The 10678-nt window shown below is 43.5% G+C and overlaps 1 long non-coding RNA gene and 1 pseudogene across 1 annotated transcript; both read right to left on the minus strand.

Moving 5' to 3' along the window:
• Nucleotides 1-3588: 3588 nt before the first annotated feature.
• LOC121821416 (uncharacterized) lies at nt 3589-6565 on the minus strand. The gene is made up of 2 exons (XR_006062246.2): nt 6490-6565; nt 3589-4227 (listed from the first exon to the last, which is right to left on the minus strand). It is a non-coding gene; the product is annotated as an uncharacterized LOC121821416 (long non-coding RNA).
• Nucleotides 4817-5834, minus strand: LOC102903736 (replication protein A 32 kDa subunit pseudogene; annotated as a pseudogene).
• Nucleotides 6566-10678: the final 4113 nt, after the last annotated feature.

Consider the following 10678-nt stretch of genomic DNA (forward strand, 5'->3'; position numbering starts at 1 on the left):
CCAGTTAAATATAAGTCAGAAAGATTTATCTTCCAAGTTCTTAATAACATCACTAAATGCTCTAATTAATAATCAATAATCCATTTGCATAATTAATTGTGGAAAGAATCCTAGTGGGATGGTGCTTGTGGCTAGCTTCTCTCAGGCTGGAACTGCTATCTCCTGCAGCAGCCCTGGCCCGAGTAGAGTTTATCTAAGCCGCTCACATCCCTCCAGGGCACAGAGCAGGAGTGGGGTGTTTTGTGGGAAGTCCTTATTTATGCAGTTGCTTAACACTATGTAATATAAGTGTCTCTGTGGAGCAGAACCTATTTGCTGGATATGAATTTTCACCGACATAGGCTCCAGTGAACAAAAATAAGTTAGTTCATTTTCCTAAATGGTGATTTAATTTTCTACATCTGAATTCTCATCGTACTTGATACAGAAACTTAATCTAGCCACTTTCAGACAATGTAGTGTCTGCTAAGGCAAATGAGGTTGGAGCTTGGTTATAGTATAAATGACTCTTAGGAGGGACAGGCTATGAGATCCCCACCACAGGGTTCTGGAGAGACCTCTTTTGGTCCTCCTAGGCTGCCATTTTGAGAGATGTTGTGGAAGTCTGGTCCTGCCTTCACTGCAGGGTGCTCAGCCTCATTTAATTATGATTCTCCTTGGTGCCAACCTCACTCTCTGAAGCTTGTGGTTTTGCTTCAGCTCACAAATCACCCTTCATTTGCCTCATTTCCACTCTCAGGTGTCTGTCCCTATCAGTCCTTCTCCACTATTCTTCCTTCTCAGACAGGCTTTCTATTACCCTAGAAAGACCAGAGGACTGCCATGGGTCTTCACTGTGTCCACATACCCACTCAGCCTCCTTGTTCACATATCCAGAGGCAAAGTTTTGTGAAGTAAATGATGAGGTCTGCACTTGTGTGTGGGCCCAGTGAGACACAGGTTTCAGAAACCAGTGACTCTGTGAGATTGCCTCAAAGCAATGGAGACACGGCACAAAGATAGACCCAAACATCTACCTTTCAGAATCTTTCCAAGTCTTCTGATCCCCTTCCTGTTTAGGGAGACCATAGGGCAGAGGTGGTTCCATACAGGGAAGTCACCTATTGTACATTTTCTGGTCTGTCCAGAAATCCCTGCATTGTGTCTTAGAAGCTGACAGTATTCCATTGTTGTTCTTTTGTTGTGGAGTGAGAAGTAGCCTTGTGAACAGATAGAACAAGGGTGGTCACAGGAGTAAAGAAACAATAAGCAAGATGTCATCTCACAGTGCTGCTCCTACACCATTATCATGTCAGAACCAAGGCGGGAACACACAGAGTCATGTGACACTCAGTCCAAAGAGGATCACACCAAACATGCACCACAGAGGCACAGAGCCACACCAAGTCCTGAGGGTTCTGGGATCTGAGATTCAGCTTACCTGTGAGATCCACAAAGGGAGGGTGAATGAGTGGACCACAGTTCCCAGAAGTCTGCTGTCTAGTGGAGAGATGTTTGTATGATTTGTTTTTTATCCCAATTCTCTGATTTCATTTAAAACATAACTTTATATGCTTGGAGCTGAAAGCTGCATGTCCTAATGGCTTCCAAAGGTCAGGAAAAAATAATTTCATATACAATCCTGCCATTGTTCGTTGACCTACCAGTTGCAACTGGTACAAGTGGATAATGTTTTGATTTAAGAAGAAACCCCTGTATGCATCCATCCATCCATCCATCCATCCATCCATCCAAGCCTGGGTGTCATTGTCAGAGGACACTGCCAGGACAATCATACACCAGACCAATAAGACTTGTAGACCTCAGAAAGTAGATCACACATTGAGGCCTCTCCCAGGGAAGAGCTGCCCTTCAGATCAGAAGAGCAGGAATGAAATGAACTATGAATCTTGCCAAAGTTCCCAATGGTCTACTTGTCTTTTTAGCACTGGCATATTGAACAACTGCTGGGCACCCCTGGGAGGGCTTCTCCGTCTTCACTGTGCTCTGCAGCTCCACCGGGCCTTTAATGGCTTATCCGCAAAATGGTGATGAAGTAAGTAAAAGTGGTGTGGGTGTCGTCTTGTCTTTCTGCCTTGATGTGTTCCTTGTCCTTCCCATCCTCGGGGATTTCTGGGAATTAACTGCCACGGAGGAAAGTATACAGATCTGCTTTCCCCCGAGGATGCTGGTCCCTTGCAAAACAAGCCCTCCATGAGGAGAGTGGTGCTAAAAATGATGTTGAGTTATCGGTAGCATTTCAGGAAACTCTGAAAGGGAGACTGAGGTCAGGGTGAACTTTATAGGTAGTCCACAAATAATATGACATGAATAAGATAGGCCATCTCTCTCTAGGGAGTGGGGACAGCTGGTGGCAACTTCAAGAGAGGTGCAGGAGGCACTCCTCAGGAGCCATGACACCTGGTTCACATCAAACCACCCTGAGCCTTGTTTTTCCTGTTGGTGAATTGGGGGCAATCAGTGTATCCTGCTCTGAGAAGTCAACAATGGCATGGCATAGATAATATATGTCAAGATGCCTCCAGGTTATTGTCTTAGTTCACACAGCTGTTATCACCCGTGGTTGATATGGATTCAATCAAAAGATTTTCAAATGGGTAGTAGAATACTTAACTGTGTCAATGGGAGTAGTTACCCTTTCTACCAATTTATCCTATAAATATGACTATGAAGCCAACAAATACCTCTTTCCCCTTGGGGTGACAGAGTTGGGCAAGTGCTGAGGAGAGAGATTCTATGGAGTAGAGTGGTATGGCTGGCCAGTTAGCATGTGAGGAGAGCTCTCTCCCCTCTGTCTGCCTACACATTGTGTGACTTTCAGTAACTAGTGCCAGTGTCAGCAAGAGCTGAGAGCTGGGCTGCAGATGTACCCAGACCACTTCTCTATATTTTATATTTCCCAAGACTGACCCATGTGCAGCACATCTTCATTCTGAGATGGGTTTGCTTAGCATACAGCCAGGTAGATAGACATATTGTGAGTTGTCGAGATCTAGAAGAATTACGAACTCTAGCAGAAATAGCCAACTAAGGAATAGCTAAGGCAAGCTTTCCTTCCTCCATCCCCCACCAGCATCGCTGGGTGTGTGTATCTTCAAGCTCACAGGAACAATCATGCACGCCATATATTCTTCTCTTTTTATGGCTCTTATTGGTATAGCAGCATTACTCAGGCTCGGCTGTCCCATCTCCAAAGCCGATTTCTTTTGCATCTCTGTTTATATGGATAACGTTTGAAGAACTATCCTCCACTCCTGCTGTCAGCTCCCATTCCGCACTTCACATATTATGAACTTATTTAAACAGAAATCTTTCTCTCTGGGTGTGTTTCTTTCCCATCTGCTTCTCCCCTGCCCCATCCTAGCAATTCTTATTTTGCAGCAATCGTGTGATATCATTCATTGTTACTCTTTATTACCTAAACTGCTTCTGTCCCTTTCAGGATGCAAGGGGGTGGGGATACAGAGCACTGTGATTGACATTCAGGGCAATGCTTTTACCTCCAATATTTCTAGAAGTGCTACATCAATATTTAAGAGCAAAGATCTCACCGATGACTATACTTCATATGTGTAAGATGATTTGCAGTTGGTTTTGAAATGTACTTTAATTTTAGGGAGTTTTGGAGACAGGGGGCAAAGTGTGGCTTATTATCCAGCTTGTTCTAACTGTTCAGACTCCAGGTGCATATTGTGTTGAGCAGTGTCTGGGTGTTCAGCTTCACTGTTCACATGTCCCTTAAATGTGTCTTCTGAATGTTAGACTCACATGTGGTAGGGATTGTTTAAAGATGATTCTTATTTTACTAACCAGCTGAAATATGGTGAAGCAAGCCTGTCTCTGAATATGAATGTATTTTTAGGTTAGTAATATTTTCTGGTGGTTTCTATTGGTTCAGAGACTGTGTTCTGTTTCTTGGACCCAGGATAAATGTTACAAACCCTCCAGTTCTGTCCAGTTCATGTAAATGTGTTGGGACAAAGAAGAAGATCCATCTACCCAGGGTGAATGTTCCCCCTTTCCACAGCAGCCTCATCCAGATGATGGGTCCAGAGCCTTCTGTGTCCTCGTGAGGCCAGCTGATATGTATGAGGAGAAATTAGTCTTTTCAGTCTTTGAGGAAGCATGGGTAGATGCCACACTCTGGTAGCAGTTTTGCCAGGTCACTGCATCTGTGTTACACATGGTGTTCCTGGCTCAACTCTTACAAACAGGCCACTTTCTTACCTATAAAGAAGAAATTAAGTAGAGGATTATCCCACCGACCACTGGACCTTGAGTTGAGAAACACCTTAATAATTAGAAATCTTTTCAAGTGTCAATGGTCTTATATTAAAACTGCCTCATGTATAAAGAACATTACCAAAGCATCACCTATCCTGACTAATGCTGGACTTTACAGTCCACAGCATATTAAGGCTCTTGGTCCTTTTTACTTGCCTTGAGAAAGTAAAGAGGTTCCAATTGCCCCCCCCAGTAGAACTGTTTTCTTAAATATACAGATACATTCATTTTCCAAATATTGTAGCAACATTTCTTCTGTATTCTGCCCTGTGAGGCTATCACATCAGAACCGTGTTCACATAAATCCACTTTCAGCCACAGGCAAGACAAGAAGGGAAGCAAAGTGCAGTTTGCAAAGTAAAGCTACAGACCCGGCATGGGAAGCAAAAGTGGGTGGTCCTTATCTGGCTCTCAGCCCACAGGCCCTAGTATTGTTCATCATCCCAACAGGATACCTTTCAAGAACAGAAGCTTCCAAGCATTAAGCATCCCTGCCTCACTCTCTTAGTAGCATCCCCTTTTCAATCCTGTCCATCCTGAGGTTCTAACTAGCTTATTTGGAACTTCTGTTAGGAAATTGCAGCCTGGTTTACTTCTTGCCTACTGACTACCTCCCTTTGAACCTTGACACAACAAAACAGAAAGCAGTAAGTTTCAAGAGGATGTCAGTTGAGACCTTCTATTTGAAACCTCCTTCTTAGAAGTCACTATCCAAACCTGCACAGCTGGAGACAACAGATGATGGAAACAGGTCCAGCTGGAAATACCTCAGGTATCCAAAGAACTCCGGTTGCACTGTGGAGTTCAAGTGATTATCATCCACAGCAGAATAAAGGTGTCCTTCATTGCTCAGAAAATCCATTGCTTGCTTGCTTGAGGTTATAGGTGTGTGCTGGAGCTGGTTCCTAAGATCCTTAAAGTTCAGTCATTCTGGCTTTGAGAAGCTTTAATCAAATCCAGCACTTAGTTTGGGGCCATAGTGTGGCCATTTGCTGGCATGAAGTTATCCCCCTGCTCCTGCCAAAGTTCCCTGAGTTCACCCACTCCTGGGTCACTGCTAGATGTCCTTCCTGCCGAGCATCATGTGCGAGTTGATTGCTTCCAGAGTATGTGTGGCGAACTCATTCATTTCTTCCAGGGGAATAATCTTTTTATTCTGGGAAGACCTGAGAGGGCCAGCCACTTTCATGTATGTTTCTGGAGGAACCACAATGTTTTCACCACTGGCATCATGTGTGTCAGCCCACTGGTGAACATCCATGGGCACAGCCTTTATAGCATCTACTTTGTAAACAATATTAGTTGGAGCTTTTTCTGTATATCTGATTATTCCCAAAGTAGTAACCTGTGAAACCTCAACATTCCCAGTTTTAAACGCTTCACCAGTCAGAGTAGCAGAAAGCAGCTGAGATATGGTACAGGGCACAGTGTGGGGGGGGCTCCTGTGCTTCCTTTCTTTTCTACTTAGAAGGACCTGACGCTCCCAGACTGTGTGTGCAGGCTCCTCCATAGGTGGAGGTGCTGTAGCTTTGGCATCTGCTATTCCACATTGTAGTCTAGGTTCCCCTGAGAAGTGGTCCAGAAAGTTCCAGTCCAATAGGCTCAGTGACTACCTCACAACTGTTTGCTACCCTGGTGTGGTGGTGGTTGTATAACTACTTTACACTAGCATCAATAGCTATTTGTTTGTGATGATTTTGCAAGTAAGAATGAGCCCATGACTGTCTTCTAAGGTTCATTACCACCCTGGGGAACTTCATTAAGCCAAAGGAAACTTCTCGGGGGCAGGTCAGAATTGGCAAAGGGTTAAACGTTTTGAGGGTAGAAAACACTACACATACTACAAAAACAAGACTGTAAACCCCAAAGCATACTCTCTCTTCTGGATACTTGTTTATCCTTTGGTAAGTCAGTCCCTAGCTTGGATCATGTGGAAGTGGGGTCGGGGGACCTAGGAGGAACTCAAATAGTTGGTCAAGGATGGCTCAGAATTTTGAGTTGAGGCTCTGCAGAGTCCCCAGAATACCTTACCTATGTGGATCTCTGCTCACCCTGACACATACTTTCCAGTTGCCTTTGGGAGAAGCAGAACTGTTAACTACATGTGTCAACACTGCACTGGGTGATTCTGAAGGGCAGAGTTCTCCACTTCACTTTAAGAAACACTGCAGGGGAGTGGGGAGACAGAATCACGGAGACACTCACTTTTCTATCTTACGTCTCATCACCGGCACTCCAGATGTCCTTGTGGGGCACACAGGGAAGACTTCTGATGGAGTTGAGAACTGGAATGAAAACTGTCACAGTAAGGCATTCCATTCCATTCGGTCCTGTTCCATTTCGTCTCCTTTTCCCTCTTCATTTTGGAAGGGGTCAGAACCCTTTGTAGAAGACAGAGCCCCCTGTGAATGCTCCAAGTCCCTCACCAAAGCTTCGTTTTGGTGATTGGGTCAAATCTTTATAAGTGCTTACTTACTTGCTTTAATCATCCTATCACCAACCCCTTCCCCAACCTCTCTAACATTTGCCAACCTCTTAGGAGGCTGGGGTCTGGATATATTGATAGTGTGGGGGCATTACCAGAGGGAAATAGTAGAAAGGAATGCCAGTCAAGGAAAATTTACAAGTGCATGAAATATATTTATATTTCTCTCTTTATATCAACACTTCTCTCCCCTCATGTGGGTCCTTATGTGAACAACTTTCCTTCTCTTTTGGAGTCACAGACCACACACATTACCTTTCCACCATATGCCAGCACATGTGCGTGTGTGCATGTGTGTGTGTGTGTGTGTGTGTGTGTGCGTGTGTGTGTGTGTGTGTGTGTGTGTGTGTGTGTGTCTGGGTGTGTGTGTGTATGTATGCTCTGTGTGACCTCATCCAGGAGGAAGCCTGAACTTCCTTCTCATTCAGACACTTATGCCCTACTGGCTCTCATTTCCAAGGCAAACACTGCTTAACTGATGAGCTAAAATATTTTTGAGGGAAAAAAGAGTGTGTCTTTTTCTCCTTGGACCTTTGGAATTCAGAAGGAGACTTTAGAAATTATTGGACTCAAGGGAATGAATCTCATTTGGTGGAAATCTGGATGTCATAATAAAAATATTTTTAACTTTCTATCATTCAGTACCTATGGACGTCACTCTTTGTTGTTGTTGTTTCTAAGAAAAGTCAGTCTTGGGGGTCAGTGAGAGAGAAATTCTGATTACATGTGCCTGGAGTGGATTAGCAACTTCATTCATTTATAAAAACCTACAAGCATTGCTCATTCATCAGGAGGCATTAACTCAACGCCTACTGTTTTTCAGGCTACAAAAGATGCCTAGGATACAGATGATGAATAGGGCAATATGGCAGATAGTGAAAAGTGATGACCAGAGCTCACGTCCTGACTTCCTCTAGGCCAGGAACACTTGCCAACTCTTTCCCATCCATCAAAATGGGGAACAAAAAGAAGGGGGAAGATATAATATAATGCATACTTGAGTATAATCTATGCAACTCTGACTGTGGTTTGAGAAGAGGGTTGGAAAAGCAAGAAAAATACTTCAGTCCAAGAAAGCTGCTCAGCATATTTAGAAATCAGTTTCCATTTTAATACCATGTGTCTTTTCCATATCAAATGACACGTCTGGCAAACACTAGAAGGTAACACTTTTGGGGGCTTTAAGTGTCTCAACCATAGATGAAGTCATCTTAAAGGGACCAACCACAAAGCCACTTAGCATCTGGCACTCTTGTCTCCATCCTGGTGGGGACAAGGAAAAAGAGTGCTTCCAAGTGGTGGTGTGAATTTGGCTCCTGTCTTGATGCGTGGGAAGATCTGTTCACCATCTGACCTTACTGAGACTGCATGATGATGACTTCCCAAGTAGGAGTAGCACAGTTCATCATTACAGATAGATAGGGTTTCCACAGAAATCACAGCAGAGCACAAAACAAGGAATGGAAAGCATTCACAGAACCTGGGAACAACCAGTATTGCAGTGTGTGACTATCTGGTCTTTTAAAATTCATACGTGTGTGTCATGTGTAGTTGGCATTTTCTTTGGGCTGCCAACCAGTTCCCAAATAAAGACACAGAGACTTATTATTAATTATGAATGCTTGGCCTTAACTTAGGCTTGTCCCACTAGCTCTCTTAACTTAATTTAACCTGTTTCTATTCATCTACATTTTGCCTGAGGGCTTTTTACCTTTCTTTCATTCTGTATGACCTACTTTCATGCTTCCTCCATGTCTGCCTGTCTGGCCCCTGGAGTCTCCCTAGCATCTCTTTTTCTTTCTCCCTTGAGCCTGAATTCCTCTTCTATTTACTCTCCCTGCCAGAAAGTTCTGCCTACACCTTCTCTCTTGCTATTGGCCATTCAGCTTTTTATTAGACCAGTCAGGTGCCTTGGGCAGGCAAGATAAAACAGCAACACATCTTTACATAGTTAAACAAAGGAACACATCTTTGCATAGTCTAACAAATATTCTACAACATGCATGAATGTGCATGTGCATGCATGTGTGTACATGCATGTGTGTGTTTAAAGCAAAGTTGAGATCAACTAATTATTTTTTAACCAATGTAGGCCTGGATTTGTGGACATGTAGTTTCTGTGGATTCTGGTCTTAATGCTCTGCTCTTAATATCACGCAATTCTTTTTAAAAACATCTATCTATCTGTCTATCTATCTATCATCTATCTATCTATCTATCTATCTATCTATCTATCTATCTATCTATCTATCTATCATCTATCTACCTACCTACCTACCTACCTACCTACCTACCTACCTACCTATCCTACCTACCTGTCTATCCATATGTGTGTCCATGTGCATGTATGGAGGTCAGAGGTAGTAGGTGTCTTTCTCAGTCCCTCTCCATTTGTTTTACTCTTGAGATAGTGTCTTTCATTGAACTCAGAGCTTACTATTTTGGTTAGACTGTCTGTCCAGCAAGCTTCAGGATCCTTCTATATTCACCCCCTCACTCTAGGACTGCAGGCATGTGATGTGATGCCTAGCTTTTTACATGGGTGCTGGGGAAGTGAACCTAGGCCCTCGTGCTTGTGTGGCAAGCATTTTACTGACTGAGCTGTCTACCCAGCCCACCATCACAGAGATCCTAATGTTCTCTTTGGTCCTGTGCTTTGTTAATGAAATCCAAAGAGATGTATGTAAGAAGCAGAGGTAGCACATGTAATGTGGACAACCTATTCCTGCCATACTGCTTGCACAGGGCCTCCCAAGCACAGAACTCCACAAGGCAAGAACCTTTATTAAAATCAACAACCTACACCCAAATGCTGACAGTTGGAAGAGGCTACTGTCCCCTGCAAGCTAGGGCTTGTCCCTAATGTCCCCAAAACAAGAAAGCTTTATGGAATGTGAAGACCAGAAGACTCCACCATGTTCTTCCTAATTCATGCCATGACCCCTGTCAGCCACTACCAGAAATGCCAGGGAAGGGAGGAGAGGGGATCGTCCAGGCAGTTGGTAGATGGCCTTGGTATCAAGAGGCAAAGTAAAAGCCGTTGAGTTTATTTTTTGTATCATTTTTCCAGTTCTGGCAAGAAAGAAACACATGTGTATAAGAACACCAGACAAGCGATTTGGGGATCCTGCAAATGTATTAAATGCTTTTATTTGTATTTAAAACTAGCACTGCACAGTAGAAAGATGACTGCTACAATCCAGACTAATGATTTAAACAGTAAGTTTTTCTTTACTTAGAACATTAAATAACAAATTTAAAAGATGCCACATTAAATCAAAGGAGTGACCATGAAAATGGAGTAGTTCCTTCTATCTTGCTCATGGACTCCACGTTAGACTCCATCAAACCCTACAAATCATGCAGCCAGTCTTGGCTGGGTAATACATTGAGATCATTTGTACAAGTCATTCAATATAATGTATTATTTATCTGCAGTTTTCAAAAGACTTAAAAAAAAGAGTAGAAGGTATGCATGTCACAGAGTTCTCAGGTTGTCAGTGTCCCCACAGAGCCATGCATTCAAACCTACACTGAGACCTCATTGTCACCCAAGTCCAGTGCACATTACATTCATTCTTTTCTTTGTGCGTGCATAGTAAATGGTGTATGTTTGTGAGTTCATGTGTACATGTGTGTGGAGGTCAAAGATCAACCTTGAGTGTCATTTCTCAGGTACCATCCACCTTGTCTTTTGAGAGAGTTTCTCACTGGCTGGGAGCTTGCCACATAGACTAGGGTGGTGGCTGGTGAGCCCCAGGGCTCTGTCTGTCTGTCTCTGTCTCCCCAGCACTGGGATGATAAACATACACCATGTTCAGAGTTTTTTATGAGTCCTGAGGATTGAACTTGGGACCTCATGCTTGCAAAGCAAGCACTTTACTGAGCCACCTTGGTGTTGTGACTTTT

The sequence above is a fragment of the Peromyscus maniculatus genome, chromosome 11, assembly GCF_049852395.1.
Source record: "Peromyscus maniculatus bairdii isolate BWxNUB_F1_BW_parent chromosome 11, HU_Pman_BW_mat_3.1, whole genome shotgun sequence".
In the NCBI taxonomy this organism is placed as follows: Eukaryota; Metazoa; Chordata; class Mammalia; order Rodentia; family Cricetidae; genus Peromyscus; species Peromyscus maniculatus.